This window comes from Marmota monax, unplaced genomic scaffold, assembly GCF_021218885.2.
Source record: "Marmota monax isolate L192 unplaced genomic scaffold, Marmota_monax_Labrador192_F-V1.1 WCK01_AAM20220418_F8-fsc00063, whole genome shotgun sequence".
Taxonomy (NCBI): Eukaryota; Metazoa; Chordata; class Mammalia; order Rodentia; family Sciuridae; genus Marmota; species Marmota monax.
The window spans coordinates 9,963,865-9,984,251 of NW_026693726.1; the positions used below are offsets into that span (position 1 = coordinate 9,963,865).

General features: G+C 37.9%; 1 non-coding gene across 1 annotated transcript; it reads left to right on the forward strand.

Annotated features, from left to right (window-relative positions):
* Positions 1 to 2,111: 2,111 nt before the first annotated feature.
* On the forward strand, positions 2,112 to 2,215 carry LOC124103913 (U6 spliceosomal RNA). The gene has a single exon (XR_006855316.1). It is a non-coding gene; the product is annotated as a U6 spliceosomal RNA (small nuclear RNA).
* Positions 2,216 to 20,387: the final 18,172 nt, after the last annotated feature.

A 20,387-nucleotide genomic window follows, 5' to 3' on the forward strand; every position in this document is an offset into this window, starting at 1 on the left:
CTTGTTTATTTTCCCATTCCCCTCACAACCTCTTATATGTAATTTTGTATAACAATGAGGGTCTCCCTCCATTACCATGCAATTTCCCTTTTCTCTCCCTTTCCATCCCACCTCATGTATCTGTTTAATGTTAATCTTTTCTTCCTGCTCTTCCTCCCTGCTCTGTTCTTAGTTTTTTCTTGCTGTGACCAACAGAATGAAAGTGAATTTGTTCTCATATTTATAATATCAACTCTGCCATCTTATGGAAAATACTGGAAGTACCTAAAACATTTCATTATGTTTCCTAGGCAAGGATCTGCTAGTAAGATGATGGAAAGACTAAGACATAACAACTTTTGTCTATGTCTACATGTTTTTAAACTCTTAACATTTTTACCAACAGAAATCATTTTTTTTAATTTTTCAATCTTCAATAATGCTTAGATTGCTTGCCAACCAAAATGTCTCTCCAACTTGACACTGGAACTCCATGTAAAACCCTTGAATGATATTTTGTACTGATATGAATTTCTACTGTCCCATGACACTGAGTAGTGTCTTCACTGTATATTAATTTTTTTCCTATAGATTCTTGAGCTACCAGATGAATTAATTGAAGAAGACTGAATATTGTCAGAACTATCCTATATGCTGTTGGTAGCTTGTAAAAAAAATGAATGTCTTTTTTCTTATAAAAATTGGTAACGAGACTTGTTTTCACAATTACTTTTTACATTTTTTGTGCATATAATTCGTGTATACTATACTCATAATCTAAAGTGAGCAGAAATTGTTATTTAATAGAAAATACATACATTTTTATGTCTCTCTGAACCCTTTGATTCTGAGTAAATTTACAATATGTTAGCAGTAATAGACTATTCTTTTCAACTATGAATAAAAATGTACATTGAAGTAGAAGATGACTACTGCTTTAATGATTTTCCTCATTGCACAGGTTGAGCATCCTGAATCCAAATATCTGAAATCCAAATGCTCAAAAAATCCCAACTTAAGGAAGTCAAAAATGACAAAACATGACCTGTTTCATATGAAAAATTGCTAAAAAAAAAAAGTGTTGCACAAATTACCTCCCGCCTCTCTCTCTCTCTCTCTCTCTCTCTCTCTCTCTCTATATATATATATATATATATATATATATATATATATGTACATATTTTATATACACATATGTGTGTATATATATATATATATATACACATATATATACATATGTATATATATAGTGTATATGAAACATATGGTGTATGTGAAACATAAAAGAATTTTGTGTTTAGTCTTTGGTCCCAATCCCAAGATGCCTCATGAGGTAATACAGATATTCTGAAATTTGAAACACTTCTGGTCTCAAGCATGTTGGATAAGGGACTCCTAACCTGTAGTGTGAATGTATTATAGTATCCTCAATAGTATATGCATCTTGAATGTCCTTACATTCTTCAGATTCCAATGAGTTAGTACTCTATTTCCTAAACAAAAGTCTCAAGCTTTTACAACTACAAGAAACTCAGGCTCTTCCCCCAAGAATTGCATAAAAACTCTGGAGAGCATTTAAATGGTCTGCAAACCTGCCCAGTGACTTGCGTCTGCTCAGTGCAGACAGCTGCTCTGGGCTTGTCTACCCAAGACTCTGACCCCCCTGTCATTTTTCCAACCTGAGGTGTTCTTTAATAATTCATATTGACTTCTAAGACTGTAACTGGTTTATATGATATAAATTATATCCTAGCAAGTGTCCTGAAATTGCCACTAAATACAATGATTTACAATTTTTGATCTTTCTTCTGCTGCATGAAGATTTTTCATGTTAGTGACCCTATTTTTAGTCTTCCATACCTATATCTTCTTCTAAGATCCTCCAAGTTCACCATGAGCAGTGATCTCACCTGCACTTCTATTTATTCAACGTTCCAACAAGTATAGTATGCCAGACCCTGCACTCGGCTCTGGGATTTATCTTGAGCCCAATAAATACAACTCATCCAATCAAAAAGCTCACATAGTGATTCTCTAGGCCTTGAAAGGTTATGCATTGAGGAACCAGCTAGATATTTTTTTTCTCATTGTAACTTGGAGAAAACCAATAAACAAATTAGAAATAAATCCCTATGCTGATTTAGGCAGCATATTCCCAAAAATTGAGACAATACAGAGATTAACCTGGCACCTGCTCAAAGATAGCATGCTAATAAGTGAAGCCTTCCTTATTTTAAGTAAATATAAATTTAAATAAATTCTTATGGTAATAAGTGCCCTTAAAAAAAGATTTAGGGCTGGAGATATGGCTCAGTTGGTAGAGTGCTTGCCTCACATGCACAAGACCCTGGGTTCAATCCTCAGCACTACAAAAAGAAAAAGAAAAAGGTTTTTAAAAAAATGATGTGATAGACTGTAAATGGGTAATAATCACACACAAAAAAGTAAATCTGGAGCAAACTAGTAAACACACTAAAATTAAATCCTAACATGATTCCCTTAAAAAAACTAATGGAATAATGTGGTAGAGAACGAATGGATTTGGGAAAATGGGACCCTGCTTTCAACAGAGTGGTCAGAAAACGCCTCTCTGAAGAAGAGATCCCTGAGTTGAAACCTGAAAAAACGAGGGATCAGTGATACAAAGAACAATGGAGATAACTTCTGCTCTGGGAGTAGAGCAGTGCAAAGGCCATGAGATGCAAAAATGCCGACACATTCTGGAAACTCTAAGAAGCCCTCTGTGGTTAAGGAGCCCTCAATGCCAGGGTGAAAGATTGAAGTTGTACTCATTAGGAAACCACTGGAGGGCATGCACTGCTTTCATTGGCACTTCTTAGGGCAGTACATACCAGCAAATACTAATAATTGTATCCTTAAGAAGCAGAACTGTTGGCAAAGAACAAGGGTACCGCACTTTTTCCCTTACTTAAGCAGCGATTAAATTTAATTTCCTTCCTCCCCGCTTTGTCATCTCAAGCTATTGAGAACACAGCAATACCATGTCAGAACAAAGCACATGCTTATTCAGCTCGCTCTGACACATCATAATCAGCCTTTAGTCAACATGTTGGAAATAGAAATTGAATCACAAAAGACATTTGTGCTTTTTAGATTTTGTAGAAGTGACTTCATCAAGTTTGCTTTCAAAAGTGTTTTTCCCAAAAGCCAAAAGCTGATGTCTCCTTCAATGGTTGTGTTAAAGGACCTTCATGAGGATTTACAAGGGCAGAAATATCAGCATTTATGGTGCCCAAGTCTGTCTTTGTCATGTTGATGATGAGAAAAAAGACTGGATATCTCCAGTTAATGCAATCCTTTTAGAGCTTTTTAATTAGACAAGTCGTTAAGGGACAGAGTCCTGTGGAATAAAAACTGGCTAAAGCAATTTTCTTTAGTTGCAGACATGGTTACGGAATAAACACCTTCAGAGGGGGTTGATAGCTAGAGAGTGGTGCCATTTGACACCCATCCCATGCTCCACTCTAGCCCACCCCCCCCCTTTTTCCTCCTACTCTGCCTTTCCTTTCTCCCATCTCTAAGCTTTCTGCACTCCTTGGGGATCCCCCCTCTACATTATTTTAGTCCTGAGTTCTGCCACTCATTAATTCTTTGTATTTTGATTTAGTGAAGTTTCTCAGATCTGGAATTTCCTTATAAAAGGAAATAGGCACCTGTGCCTTTTGATTTCTAAGTGAGAAAATGCACATAAAGCAGATTACAGGCCCAGACATACTGATAAGTCCCTACAAATCTTTGTCTTTCCTTACCCATCTCAGCCCTCTTGATCTCCCTCTTTTCCTCTCCCCCCTCATGCCATGGGTCAATCAGCTATTCATTCACTTCACTGAGGTTGGTGGTGACAAGGGTTAAGGAGCCACCAGAATAGAGTTTAATGTGCTCAACAGCATACCCCAGCATTAAGAGTAAACATGAACTTTGTTTTTGTTTCAAGAGATTTCTAAAATAATTTCCTGACCTTCTGTACTAACTGAAGACAGGATTATTATTATTATTATTATTATTATTATTATTATTATTATTATTATTTTGGGAAAATTTATCTAATGAATGAATCCTACACTTGCCTTCATGATGGATAAGTACTAGGTGATACAGAACCCCAGCAGAGGCCAACCCAAGGAAAGAAGTAACATCACTTAAGGAAGGCACAAAACAGCTTTCCTGAGCTCTCTTCCAAATAGCATTCAGTGACCCACAGTCATTCTGTGTCTGGCTTTGCCATCACCTAGGTTCTTCCAAGACATTTGCTTCCCAGTGTGTGCAAAGGCAGAAAGAGAAAGAGAGGTAACTACACAGGCACTTTCTTGGGGCCAGTTCTGGGAAGGGTACGCGTCCCTCTGCCCACATTCCTCAGGCCAGAGCATAGTTGCATGCTGCCACCAGCCAGCAAGGAAAGCAGAACAATAGAATCTAGTTCCTGCTGAGACAGAAAAGTAATGGAATAGGATGAACACACAACAAAATCTGCCACAAAAATCTTTTACTACAGATAGTTTTATTTATTTATTTTTTCATTTAAATTAATTTTTTGTCATATTGGGATTCACCAATATTTAAGAAAATTAGGGGGTTGGGGGGCAAAGAAAGAATCCTCAAACTTGAAGTTCTCATAGGATAAGTGACTGTCTTAATTTGAATCTTTCTACACATCTACAAAAACAATATAGGTCAACAGGGAGAAGAAAGGAGGCACCCAACCACCCCCTGTGCTGCTGTCACCTTGTCCTTCCCCTCCTTTCCGCCTTCCCACAGCCCCTGCGTCGTCTCACTGCTTGTGATCAGCCTCTAGCATGAGTTCTGTTTGGGCCAGACACTGGCACTGGGGATAGGATGGAGATGGGAAAAATTCTAGTCCAGAAGAGTCTTGGTAGCTTTATATTCCTTGAATTCCATTACCTAAGGCATCTTTATGTTACCTCTGGCTTACAGAGGTGGAAGAGTATGAGGCAGACGAGGAAGGAGAAAGCAAATATCCTGCCTCATTTGAGATCTGCCTTGTACGAGCAATTGAGAGTCAGGGGGAAAAAAGCATTTATTTGATCACAAACCCAGAGGAAGTAAGTCATAGCTCATAAGCCACACTTTCTAACTTTGGGTTGTTCACATACGCCTTACAGTATTCCAGAGTCTTTTATAAGCTCTTGTCTCCATACAGTCAGTACTTGTGGGTAAACGGCAATAGTAGTGTAAATTTGGTATTATATATTAATTAAAGATGCATTGATTCTGGACTCAGTAATATTTAGAAAGTTCTTATATATGTATAAAAAGCTATTCATTGTTTTCATCAAAGCATCTTCTCAAGAAAATATTAGAGCCCAATGCAGTGGCACATACCTGTAATCCTAGCAACTTGGGAGGCTAAGGCAGGAGGATCACAAGTTCAAAGCCAGCCTTAGCAGCTTAGTGAGGCCCCAAGCAACTTAGCAAGACCTTGACTCAAAATAAAAAAATTTTTAAAAGGGCTACGGTTGTGATTCAGTAGTTAAGCACCTCTGGGTTCAATCCCCAGATTAAAAAATTTAAAAACGGAGAGAAAAGATTAGAAACAATGCAAAGGCCTATCTATAGGAAAGTTCCTAAGTAATTATGGTGCAGCCATGTGACTGGTCATTGCACCTTCAGAAGAGAATGAGGAACTCTGTTCACTGGTAGATTTCCAAGTCAGAATGAGGGGAAAGCCACATCCTACAAGTAACACAGTGTGCCCCACGTTCAAGAACAGGGATGAACGGGATCATATACTTGTTTATTTAAGTATACAATGTTCCAGGAAGGATATGAAAGAAATCAGTTACCCTGGATGCCTCTGGGAAAGAGGACTGGGTAGGTGGGAGGATAAATCAAGGAGACATTTTAGACTCCCCTTGTACAACCTACTCGGGAAATTTCAAGTTGGAAATTAATGAATTAAAAGTTCTGCTCTTACGACAGACATGGGCTATGAAGAGAAGAGTCCCAGCTCCTCATTTGAGCTGGAATATCCCGGAAAGGAGCATGATGTGGAAGCCAGTTTGATGCAGGCATTACCTTAGAGAAAAATAGAGGCCATGAAGTGTCTCTTTCCTCTGTCCCCATGTGGAGATTCCCTTCTTTCAGGAGTCAACTTGAAAGGAGAAGCTAGAGTTTCATTTTACTGAAGAAGGAGGCATTTTCTTTCATAAATAATCATACTCTGCTTTCTTACAGTTTCTTCAGCTTGGCTACAGCTCAGAAAAGTAAACAGCAAGAGTAGGTGAACCACAAAATTAAGCCTACATCTTTGGGGTGTTAACTAAGGCCATTAAATTTGTCATTTGGGATCTAAATATTAGAGTAAGACTTTGATCATACTGTGAAATTGTACCTAAAGTAGACTAATCCATAATAATAATACAGCAAACAGTATGATTGAAAAAATGTGAAAAACTACTCAAGCTTTCCAATTGGTATTTACATTAGCACATTCCCATCCTTAATGACATAAAGTGAAATGGCTTTACAGATGCTTAATGCATCAGAGCTCAGGAAATCTGGAGGAAAAGCATATGGCTTATGCAGATCTGAGATCATTTTAATATTAAACAAATAAACCACAATTAGATGGGTGTGGCAGATGCACCTCCTGTTGCATGCTTAATCCTGGGAAATAGATATTTCTAAGTAGCTATTTCTTGCCCTCCATACTCTAGGAGTTTATTCCAAATGACTACATGGCAAGACCTGGGGATATTAAGCAGGCTAAGAGTGGAGATGGCAGAGGACAACGATTCACATCTTGTAAACAGATGGAAGCCACAATGGAGGTTGCTCAATAGGCTTGTGAGGAAAAGAGGACTTAGTTCGCACTTCTCAGGCTCAGTTGTGGGTTGAGGGTTCTTGGTGAACTAAAAGCAGAATACAAGCTGAACTGGTCTATATTAGAAAGTTCATGAAGATCTGTATTAGAAAGAAGCCTGGGGAAGTGAAAGAGGGAGAGGGAAAGGTAGGTGGAGAGCATGGAGAAGCAGAAAAGAAAGGAGATTGGAGTGACATAGGAACTTTAAGGAGGGAACTGTCATTGCATAACACATACATATATCAGAGCATCAGGTTGTTCACCTTGAATATATACTACTCCTTCTTGTCAATACTAATAAAGCTGGGAAAAAAGGATTAAAAAAAGAAAATGAGTCTAAAATAAACCAAAGAACATTCCAAACAGTAGTCCAGATCAGCAACATCAGTGAGTGTCACCTGGGAACTTGTTAGAAATGCAGAGTCCCGGGCCTCTCCTCACACCCACTGGTTCAGAAACTCTGGAGCTGGTCCCCAGCCTGTGCATCAACAGCACCTCCAGGAGATTCTGAGGCACTCTCAAGTTTGAGAACCAGTGACCTACACCTTCTACTTAACAGGATATTCAGCTTGACCTGTGTGTAAACAAAGTAAAAAGTAAAAGTGATGTAAAGTTGCTAGAAACTGTCTTCTGCAGACTAGCTAGGTAGGCAATAGATCCATTAACCGAAATTTTTTAATTAAGAAAACTTAAAAAATTCTCCCTTTGAAAAACAAGAAACAACCATTTGTTTCCAGAAATCTCCAGAAATTAATGTTTCCAGAAATTAAGGTCCAAATTGAATTTTCAAATTGTTGGATGGAGAAAGGATAATAAACAGGCAAGAGTTAATAGAAGAGTTTTGGGTCAATAAACACAAACTAGGGTATTATTATTATTATTATTATTATTATTATTATCCACAGTAGTGGATATGAATAGAAAGTTAACCAGAAAAAAAATTTCTGGGAATTTTTAAGTTAAAAAATAAAAAGAAACACAAGATAATAGTATTTGGAGCTTATAATTCACCTGAGGGTCACCTTGGTGGTAGTGAAACATCATGGGTAAGAAGAGGTTTTACTTTTAACTCTTTAGCCATGGGTTCCAATATCTGTGAATAAGTCAGTTGAGATAATTCACCAAACATCAGGGATTTGCATCCTCTCATTTGTTTTTACTTTATCATGGGAAAAGGAGAGATAATGTGAAGTGTTTACTTAAAGCTGTTAATAATTTTCAGTTTACTGACTAAGTGGGCTTTTCTAAAAAAACAAAGAAGGGGTATGGAGAGGAGATGAAAAGTTGAAGGATGAGCAGGAGGCAATAGAAAATGAAACAGAAGAGATGGAGGAAGAGAAGAAGAAGAAGAAGAAAAAAGAAGTGATATTTAGAGAGTACATTAGGAAATCTTAGGGTATTTTTGATGATGCAATTGCCCCTCCTCTATAATCTTTTTTTAATATTTATTTTTTAGTTGTAGTTGGACACAATATCTTTATTTTATTTATTTACTTTTATGTGGTACTGAGGGTCGAACCCAGGGCCCTGCACATTCTAGGCAAGCACTCTGCCGCTGAGCTACAACCCTAGCCCCCTCTATGATCTTTTCAAAAATAAAATAAAAATTTCTTCCAAAGACCTATATTATTTAGTGCTTTCTGGAAATATACTTGTGGTTTCTCTCTGCATTTGCTACTGGATTGAGTTGGATTTTGACTTGAAAGCAAGAAAGCCTCATGCTATTTTCGTAGAATTATTAACATTGAGACTTTGAATGTAGTAGATATTTTCAGTATGTTTGGGGGTCATTCACCTCAGTGCTTGATCAGAGGACTTAAAGTCTTTCAGGTCACCGGGTTATTGTCACTTACATTATGAAAAAGGCCATGTGGACACCATTTTCCACAGGGGGGTTAAATCCTATTCTGGGCATATAAGTTGAAAAGTGAGTACATAAAACAAAAGCTAAGTATAGTCAAAATTTCCTTTTAAAAAAAATACTGTAATTCAGCCCTCAAGTACCATGCTCATGAACTTAGTTGTTCATTCACTTTCAGCCCAGTCAGGAGTTTCTCTGGCATTGAATATACAGCTCTTCATTAGTTATTTATGCAGCACCAGTCACACCCAGGCAATGATATAAGACAAAATAAAAACCTTGTCTTCATGTAAATTGCATTCTAGGTAAAGAGGCAGAAAATAATTACACGAGCAAGTAAATAAAATGTTGCCAGATGGGTTTATATGCTGTGGAGATACATGAAAAGAGGGAAGGAGAGCTGCAGTTGCCAAGTCAAGAGGTGTTGCTTTATGTAGAGTGCTTAGCAAAGGCCTCCCTGAGAAGGTGACATTTAGGTAAACGCAAGAAAGAAGGTGTGTGAGAGACAGGCTTCTCTCTGGGGAAGGGGACTGGTGGCCGAGGGAGCAGCAAGTGCCAGGCATGGACGTGGAAGCATGCTTGGAGGGTAGGTTGATAGGCAAATTCAGAGCAGGGGATTAAAATGACAGCACCCAGGTGTTTGAAGGATCACTCTGACTCCTTTGTTGAGAAGGAGCTACAGATGGACAAGAACAGAAACAGCTGGCAGGTGAAGAGGCTGTGGCACTACTCCCTGTGAGTGATAAGGGTGGCTTCTACCACATCAGTGGTGACAACAAGTATTACAAGTGGTTGGATTCTGTGGTCACCAGAATCACCAGTCACATGAACTCGTGGATAGAGGATTGCTATGGTGTGAATGTCCCTCAAAATCCATGTGCTTTGTGTCACTTCTTTCTGGTTTATAAGGTAGAAAAAAATTAATGTTTTGTATATCAAAATCCAAACAGTGTCAGGGCACCAGGCCAGTGCCCACAGTGGAGAAGGGGCCCCTAGAGCCATGGTGCAGTGGGTGATGCTGCAATTCCCACCTGCACAGGCCACAGGGACCGTTCTAGTCTGGGGCAGTGGATATGGACCATATGCACATGAGAGCACAGATTGCATTTTGTACTCCTTTTAGACTGCACACTCAAATGCTTTCATTCAAGAAATAAAGTTCCGTGGGGGTGGTGGCACACACCTGTAATCCAGCAGCTCAGGAGGCTGAGGCAGGAGAATTGGGAGTTCAAAGCCGTCCTCAGCAAAAGAGATGTACTAAACAACTTAGTGAGACCCTGTATCTAAATAAAATACAAAATAGGGTTGGGGATGGACTCAGTGTTGCGTGCCTCTGAGTTCAATCCCTGGTAACAAACAAAAAAATAAATAAAGTTCAAGTTCCAGGCTTTGAATTTGCCATAGGAATTATAAATAAATTATGGTCCTTCCTTCTCAGGAGCTAACCACAATCCAGTGGAGAAAAGGTAGAAATTGGTGATCCACAGAAGGCTAGAATATTCTCCAAAGTCCAAGTCCATATATAGTCAACTACCTGCCTTTAGGCAGGTCACAATCACTGAGCATCCTTTACCTCATTTGCAACAGTAATAATAATAATAATAATAATAATAATAACAACATTTTGCAGGAGGATGTGCTAATTAAATGGGATGTTTACCAGCTGCCTTTATACAGGGCTCTGCAGGTGCTCAGCAAATAACAATTCCCTTCCCTTGTTTTCGACCTAGGTTTGAGGTCATTGATCACAAGTGGGGGGTTAATGTCTTCAGGTTAGAAATGGAAAAATAAAGCTAATCAGAACTAATTATAAGTTAAAGGTCATGTCTTTGGAATTAGTTGCAGATTTAGAATTAAGAGAAAGTTTTCACAAAATAGCTCACCTATACACTTTCACAAACGTTATGGACACAAAAGACAGAGGCTGAGGAACTGATTAAGAAGGACCAAGGAGACATGATAATTAAATGCAACTTGTGATTCTGGATCGAATTCCTGGACCCAATAACATTTTTTTTTCATTTGCTATACAAAACTACAAAACAATAGTGGGATGACTGATTAAATTTTAATAAGGTCTGTTGATGTCCACAATGATACAGTATTTATATTTTAAAAGTTATTTGTTTGGGGAAATATGCATGAAGTATTTAGGAAAAGGTAATACATCTGCAATCTAACCTCAAATGGGTAAGAAAAAGAATACACGTGTGTGTGTGTGTGTGTGTGTGTGTGTGTGGTCATGCATATACATACAGACACAAACACATAGAGAAATAATAATAATAATGACAATGCATAAAATGTTAATATTTGAGTATTGTGAATGAAGAGTATAAAGGAATTCTTTGTGCAATATGTGAATTTTTCTTAAAAATGAAATTATTTTCAAATAAAAAGTTTTTCAAGAACTTTAATTTTAAAAAGTAAAGTAAATGAATTATATGTCAGAATGGTTCAAGAAATCTTACAGAGAAAAAAAATAAAAATCCCAAATTAGCTGCTAGGCTTTGGAATGAAAACCTATTCAAATGACCCAAGTCAGAGTCCTGGCAAGGTTCATAGCATTCTGGAGACCATAATTAGAAGTGATGAGACCAGTGCTGGTAATACCTTGACACACTCTCATTAGCTTGGCACCAGTTCTTTCTTTGAGGTATAGCTCAACATAAGGGCACAATTTTTGTGGTTTCCATGATGCCCAGAAGGCACTACTTGTTTTTTCAGACCTTTCTGTTTGAAAACAAAGAAAAGGTAAAAGCTTAATTGTAGTAGGAGAGCAGCAATAATCCACACACAACTGATCCTACCTCTAAATAGCTGGGATAATGAGGTCCAGAAAATTACATACTGTGATTACTCTATCACCTCTTGAAATGTAAAGCCGGAATCTGCAAAGCTTAACCACGCCATTTTAATTGTACCTGTTAGGTGTCAGACTGATTCAACCCCTCTTAATTAATGTGCACATTCAGTTCTTTATTTCTGGGGAAAAAAACCATCAAATAGAATATAAAAAATGCACATATGTACAAAATATGAATTAATAAGTCTAATATATTGCATTTATGTATGAATATCATTATATACTTATGTATATGGATATATGATAAGCAAAATATAATGAGCCCTTAGGAATCAATTAAAAAGTTTCTGGAAATAATAAATGGCTTAATAAAAAGAACAGGTATAAAATTCACAGATGGAAATCAGTAGTATGCTGGGAAGCTAGCGCTCTACTCCCACTTCCCAAAATAAAACTCATTAAAAATTTCTAAAGAGATCTCATTTTGATGGAGTTAAGAGGTGTATGTTCAAAACATTCTATTAAAGAAATTAAATTTAAAAATCCCCTTGAGAAATTAACTAGTTATATGATATTTCTATGATAAAATACTTAAACTAAAGAGAAATGTATATGAAACTATTAAAATTATTTTTAAATAAAAAGTTTTTCAAGACTTTAATTAACTAAATTAGGAAATATAAAAGATACATTGTATATTGCTATATCAAAAAAACTAAATGTTATAAGGGTGTGAGTTTTTCTCAAATTAATATATAGGCTTATTATAATCCAGAAAAAAATCCATGCCTAGGGAAAGAAAGATTTGAGGAAATAATCCCCCAAACTACCTTAACATATAAATAGAAAAGGATATCAAAATGATCTCTTTAAAAGAAAACTAAAAAAGATAAAATAAATCCATATTAAAATACATTTCAAAGATATTGTAATTAAACTAAAAGTATTGGAATGAGAATAGGCAGAAACTAAGGAAACAAAATTGATAATAGAAAACATAACAGTAACAATAATTTCATATATTCTATAGAAAGCATTATGAAATATTGGGGAAGGAGAAGATTATTCTAGAAAACTGTAAATATGGAACAAATTTAGCCATTAACATCACTTTAATACTCCAGTATCAACAGCAGTTGGATTACAAAATTAAAAAAGATTATTCCTTAGAAAATCAATAGAAAATAGAAATAAAAAGAGGAATGGACTTTCTAAGTTTAATAAAAGCGATAAATGAAACAAATATGAAAGGAAAATAATCTAAATTCTTTAACACATGATGCAAATTCCTTTATATCAAAGAGAGAAAGGATTGCACAGTTAGGGAAGATGCAACAAAATATTTCAATAGGTAACAAACAGTGGATAAACAATGTTATGTAAAGAACGACATATCAGTCGGGTTGTGGCTCAGGGTAGAGCACTTGCCTAGCATGTGTGAGGCACTGGGTTTGATTCTCAGCACCGCATGTAAATTAAGTAAAGGTCCATCAACAGCTAAAAAATATATATCAAAAAAAAAGAATTACATACCAAATAAGAAAAAACAATAAAAAGCAAAAGGAATGGATAGTTCATTCATAGATAAACAAATATTGATCTCATTCAATATCAAAAATAATGAAAGAAATGAAAGAATCATCAATATGCTATTTACTAGTATAAAATGAAAGTCTGAGATTTGTACTTCTATAAAAAAATAGTATAAACTAGGTGACTTATAACAACAGGGACTTATTGCTCACAGTTCTGAAAATTAGAAGGTCCAAAATAAAGGCACCAGCAGATTTGGTGTCTGGTGAGGACCTGTTTCCTGGTTCAGACACGATTGTCTTTTCACTTCAAACTCACATAGCAGAAAGGGCCAAGGGTATAACTCATCCTCTTTTTTAAGGGCACTAATTCCATTCCTGAGGGCTCCACCAAAATCACCTTCCAAAAATCCACTTCCCAATATCATCACTGTGAGATAAGGATTTCTGAAAAGCTCTGTTAGGCTTTTGACCTATGATGAAGGAACAATAAACAATAAAATGAAGGCGGCCATGAGACATTGTCTGATTTGGCTGTTCATGGTGGAATACAAAAAAGAGGAAGGCAGACCTTTAGATCATAGCAGCATTCAAATATGATAGTCAAGACTACCAAGGTTTTGGTAAAATTAGTGCAACAATGCATTACCGGATAACACTGTCCACTACCGTGATCCTCATGGAAAGCAATTTGACAATTGAATCAAGAACCAAGTTTCCCAGTAATTCCATTTTGGAGACTCTAAAGAAATTATCCAAAAGATGAAGGGTGAGGTGAGCACAAAAATGTCAACACTGAGTGATTTATTATAGTCAGAAACTGCCCATCCTGGTCAGGCTTCATCTTCCAGAAACCTTAACAGGAACCAGAAGAAGGTGTCACTTAACACTGAAAATAGCATCTAGCAGATGCTGCAATTCCTGAGGAAAATGCTGAATTAAAAAGCAAGACTGATGTCCAATCCCTACTGTGTCGGAGGGATCTAGGTGATCCCTCTGAGTGACCCTATACTGTCCCAGCAGTGACCAGCAGGCAGGTATGTATACCATCAGAGGAAGTGAGGAAGTAGTCAGGCAAAACCACAGTTCCTGTGAAAGGGATGTGCCCTTCCATTCCTACCATTAGCAGTGGAGGTGCACGTGTGCTTAATGAGATGGCGATTGCTCTAGGTACGAATCTGAAAAGCTCTGTTCAGCTTTTGACCTACGGTTAAGGAACAATAAACAATAAAATGAAGGCAGCCATGAGACATTGTCTGTTTTGGCTTTCATGAAGGAATGGGTTTTACTGATGAATGTGGGGAGAGGGGGACTAACAGTTGCACTCTAGGGGATGATATCTCCCATTTTTAGGGGGACACACAAGTCTCATAACTATAAGGGAAGGTCTTAGGAAGATAAATCCAAGTTAAAACCTCCTGGGGGGCATTTCAGATCAGAACATGCCTCATAACCACCTGGTTTTGGCTTAGAAGGCACAGGCAACTGAATTTGCTGCTTGTATTCTAGCTTCTAGAGCAGATGCTTTTGATATTTCTGATCTTTCTGATCAGGGAGGGACTGCCCCTTCCAAGGCTAGCTAATTCTTAGAGATAATAAACTCTCCTGAAAGCAAGTGTGCCATCCATGAGCAAAGGAACCAGTTCAGAGACCACTCTCACAGTCCCTGTTATTAGCATACACAGAAGGACAGCATTCCCTTGATCTAATCTCCCCAGAGCCAGGCACCAACAACTGGTTATGCAGACTAGGCAATCCTCAACCCGCTTAACCTGCTTAGTCTGCCTCACCCAATTCGTCCCACAAAAGCCACAATAAAGGTTCTTCCTTTCAAGTTTCCATCACTCTGCCAATAGCCCACTCGGGTATCCTTCCTATGACCTGTGTGGGTGACATCCCATGCTCCCAAGTTCCTCTTAGGAACTGAGAATAATAAAGTGCCTTTTAAAATTGCTTTGTCTCTTGTCAGGCTTCCTTTTACCTGAATAAAAAATAGAATTTAAATTTTAAAACAGTAGCTGATGGGCAGATTGTCAACATTCAGACTGACAAGTCCACATCTAGACTGACAAGTTTTATCACCTCTTATCTTTTGTTAGTCAGCTTTTCATTACTGTGACACAATACCCGAAAACAACAACTTATAGGAGGAAAGATGATTTGGGCTCATGGTTTCAATCCATGGTCACTTGTCCTCATTGCTATGAGCCTGTGGTGAGGCAGAAGCTCATGGCAGGGAGCACCTGGCGAAGCAAAGATGCTTACCTCATGGCAGCCAAGAGGCAGAGAGAGAAGCAGTGACCAAGGACAAGATATACTCTGCCAGGGCATGCCCCTAAGTGACTTATTTCCTCCCTCTAGGACCCATCTCCTACAGCTTCTACTACCTCTTAATAGTACATCCAGTTATGAACCGATCAATGAATTAATCCATTGACAAAGTCAGAGCCCTTATGATCCATCCAATTACTTCCCCAAAACCCTGACTTTTGCTGCACCAGGTATCAAGCCTTCAATACTTGAACATTTGGGAGACACTGTAGATACAAACCATAACATTTCTCATCATTGTGAGGGGGCCACACTATCTAAATGGCCCCAAACCTGAACAAAGATAGTTCCTAGATGTAGAATGAATTGATCCTCTTGATGCACTCAGCACTTCACATATTTACTGTGGGAGGATCTGGGTCTGTCTCCTCATCCAAACCACAAGGCCTGCCCAGCAGACCCACAACAGCAGAAATTAAATAAAGTGGTCATTCTAATTCACTAAATTGGGGGGGGGGGAGTAGTTACACAATAAAAGCTTCTGAAACACTGCCTGACATCCCAAAGGATTAATAGTCCCTCAATCTGGGCCTGGAACCACTTCCTGTGGCAAGAACTAGGTAAACATCATATGGAGCTTTCATAGGTACATGCAAAGAGGCTCTTGCAAGGTCAGGGGAGCATTTGAAAGTGTGCCGGGTGCATTCTGAAGTGGGCCGTGAGGTCTTGGCCCAAGAAGCTGCAGCAACTTCAGACCACTGCAGCCAACCTCATCCTCAGAATGACTTTAAGCAGAAACCCATGAAAAGGGGAAGCAAAGACCTTTGTGTGGTTAGCCTTTGCAGACATTAGGAGGTCTGAGGAAACTTAGTTCTTCAAACTTCCTATACACACAGGAAAGGATTAAAGTACAGTTATCACTTTAGTATTCTTTAAAGCTGTATTGCAGATGATAGCTTAAGCATAAGGCAAAAATGGCCTCTTCCCACTTCAACATGTCCAGTGAACACTGGGATGGATGGTCTTCTTCACATGTGGGGACTTTCTGCTCCAGCCACTGACCACAAGGCTGAGCCCAAGGCTGGAGCTAGAGCCTGATGTTGTACAGCCTGCAATGAATCCCAAAGTGAGGCAGAGACCCACGTATCCCAGGAGGCTGTGTATGAAAAGGAAAATACACCCTGAGTACCACACAACCTCTGGGAGGGCGACCAAAGCTAATACAGAAGAGAGGAGGTTTGGAGTGCACGCACAGTAGCTGATGGCCCAGATCAATTCTATTCTGGGAGATCCCTACAGGGAGCCCACAAACTGAGATTTGAAGTCTCAGCCTATGCTGGCTTTCAGATAACCAGCAGACGTGCCTGACGTGGACAAATGCTAGCATCTTTTATAGACGGGATGTCTTGAAGTCACAGAAAATAAATTAGTGTGATCCTTACTACCATATCTCCGAGACAGACAGACATGCACTTGTCACCCTCCTGAACCCCGTAAGTGATCTGTGACCACTCTGGATACTGTAGCCCATAGCCTGAACTGTGCTGGCTTGTTGAAACCTGTTCTCACACTTGAAGCTTTCTTTGGTTCAGTCCTGAATATTTGGTTCCATTGTCCAGTTACTGGCTTGTTCTGGTCCTTTTGTTCTTGTATTTTCTGATTCTACTGTGTACTTTGGCTTGGATGTGTCTCACTGCCCCACTTTGGACTTTGGAAAGTAGAACTCCTACCCCTGACTGAGTCTTCATCTGCCTCTTACACTGACCAATCCTTAATATCTCAGCCATCCAACCCTCCCAAAGGGCAAAGATCCTGTCTACTAGGATGGCCAAGCACCCATAAGGGAACATGTTTTTGATTCAGTGAAACAAAAGAAGCAACACATAAATTGTATTTGCAACTGTGTGAAAATATGCCAAGGGAAAAAACAGAAGGAGGTTCTGAATTCAATTTTTTAAAAATACCCTTGTTATATTAATGTTCGAAAGTCTAATTTCAAAACTTGTTTAATGTGACTATTTCCCCTTAAAATTAGGATCAATCATTATTTTTTAATTATACCAATGATCTGCATGTGTTATTTGTTAGCTCCTTTGGCCCTGGGTAGAGACTAGTAAACAGGAACCAAGTAACTTAGATTCTTTTAACTATAATAGAAAAAAGATTTTAATGTCCATCCTCACTTCAATTTATTTTACAAAATTGAAAGAAAGGATTTACTTATTGGAAATGTAAAATTGCTCTGCTAATTTAAGTTTAAAACTGTTATTGTGTTATTTGATCTTAGAAAAAGTGTGTGAAATAATTTTTCAGCTTATCAGAGACTTAAAATTATCTATGCTGTTTAAAAACTTGTAGGATGATTTCAAAGGATCTGAAGTACTCAGTGTAAGTTTCATAGACAAGTGATCATGAGATTTGTCCAGGGTTATGTAGCTGGGAAGTGGCAGAAGTAGAACTTAATCTTTGGCATTCTGACTCTGGTATTCTTTCCCAATTCTATCCACTAGGAAGCTGGAAGATGAGACATATGAACTAATCAAGAAGGACTTTGTGACTTCTTTATAAACAATTTGGTATAATCTGGAAGTAATGTGACTAACCTAAAACAAATTCTGTCTAGGACTCATTAATGGGAATAATAAATCCCAATTCCTACCATATTATCTAAATTCCCTAACAATCTGAGAGTCTCTTAATTCTCTCAAATCCTTGAATTTCTCCCTGAAAACTTTTGAGGGGCAAGGTGATAACTTGAATTCAACTACAGCAAAAGATGTTAAAGTGATATTATAAATTCTAAAGATAATCTAGATGATGACGATTGAGATATCCTGACTCTAGTTAGGTTTATGAGAAACTATAATAAATGCCAAAGAATTGAAAACCCTGATATCATGCCAAATTTATGCAAAAAGAAACAAGCTCCACAGGAAAACTAATAATTAAAAAAAACTTTTCCTTAAATTTGAAGGAGAAACAATTACAAGGTTTAGAGTAGGTTATGATAAAAATTTATAATATGTACAGGGCTAAAATACAATCCTTGACCATGTTGACTTAAAGCACTTCACCAGTATATTTACAGGGGGTGATCAAGAATTTGTTGCCTTCTCCAGAGGTTTCCCCAGCAACATTTTTCACCTTATGATGGTCTGGCTTTTTGCACATCTAGAAAGCACTTCCATAGATTTTTCCCAGTTAGGCAGGAGAAAGGTGATTGGAATTTTATATATGGTACACAAATTTATGTATATGAATACAACGAACCCTAATAGATCTTTAAATTGTTTATTTGTATCGAATCATCAGAATCTCTTCATTCATCAGAGTGGAAAACATCCAGTAGTAGCTACTAGTCAATGTTTATACAACCATTAATACTTAAACAAATGTAATAATTATGAGTAAATGTCTTTAGGTTTCTAGCAATTTTCTAAAACCTATTATAAATGGTTGAATGCAAAACAACCAGCCAAACATGAGGTTAGTTGGTTCTCTCCTGACATCTAGTGTTTCTCAAGTATTATTGCAAAATATCTGTTAATTTTAAACTATTCTTAGAATGAAAATTGTACATGGAATAAAAACATTTTTCATTTGAGAAAAAAAAATTGTTAAATGGAATAAGGCTCCAAACAAAATAATAACAAAGCTTCTGTTCCTAAGGAATGGCACTTTTATTTTTAACTCTTCCCCTGGGAAAACCCTGCAATGGTATATTTTCTCACAATTCTATAGAGTAAAAACAGAGAAACCCAGCACATACGGAGGCGTTCCATATCACAGAGAGGTAGAGAAATGAAGGAAAGGCACTCACTCTCTGAGGTCCTACTGTGTGGCAGGTGCTGGACTTGTAGACTTCCACTGTAGTTGTCTCTGTGCTTTCAGAAACTGCTGGACCATTCTAAACCATGGAATCTTGGCCTATGCACAAGGTTTTGAGGATTTCCCTACTCTGCATTGTGGAAATGAGGAGACACTTAATATGCCCTCATAAAACATAGTGCCAGGCCTCAACTGTGGGTCCTTAGGGCAATCTAGCTGAATAGAAATGAGTGAAGGCCCTTAATACCAACATTTTCTTTCTATTTGGGATATTCCACATAAGTAAAAGAATGAGAAATGATGAAGATAAAAACTTTTTTCTAAAAAGCCATGGAAACTGAAATCAGCTGTGAGTTGGGGCAGGGAATACATCTTCTGTCTCTTCCATGTGCAAGGCCCAGGCTTACCCAATCCTTCCTTTCTTATAGTTCCTCTTTCTAATCCATATACACTCCTACAGCCACTCTTTCCTTCAGCCTCTGCTCCTTCCACACTGTAAGGCCCAGGGTTTTCCAGACTGCTGCTCAAAGCATCAACAGGCAAATTTTCTCATCAATGTCCTTCTTGCTCCTACTGATGTAGTGGTACCTGGCTCAATGAGGGACCTTCTCTACCTGAACAGCCTGCTCTTCTCATTTGTCCTCAAACCCTTCCCTATCGCTGATGGAGTATGGAAAGCAAGGTATACACAACTTTGGAACAAATCCCATTTCTGGAATAAAGTGATTCTAGCATGAGGACTCTAAAAAAGTACATGAGCAGAAACAAACAATCTTGTTACATTTTCTTGCATTTGTGGGCATCATCAATAAAGCCCAGTAAGAACCACCGGAAACAACTAGAAGTCAATATTCATGGGTAGGATGGGCGCAGCATGAGTGATGAATGAGCAGTCAGTGTGAAGTGCCATTAGGGCTCTGCAGAGACAAGCAGATCTACATGGTTCTAAGAAAACGGTCAGGAAGAGGCCTGGTATGGGGAGTGGGAATAGTGCCACTACCTTTTCTAGTGGTAGAAGACTTGAGCTTGGCCAGAAATGGCACATTAGACAGCAAGACATAATAAAAAAAGAAAAAAAAAAAAAACTAAGTCTGCCAGATTTCTATTAAAGTTCTTTCTTGGCTGACTAAATTTGTCAATCCTTTCAATTTCTATATTCCTTCATCCTTATTGTTCAAAGATTGTGATTTACCTCTCAGTTTCTTCAGATTATTATTCTTATCTTTCTGTAAATAATAGCATTCATAATGTCCTCCAATGTTTTTACTA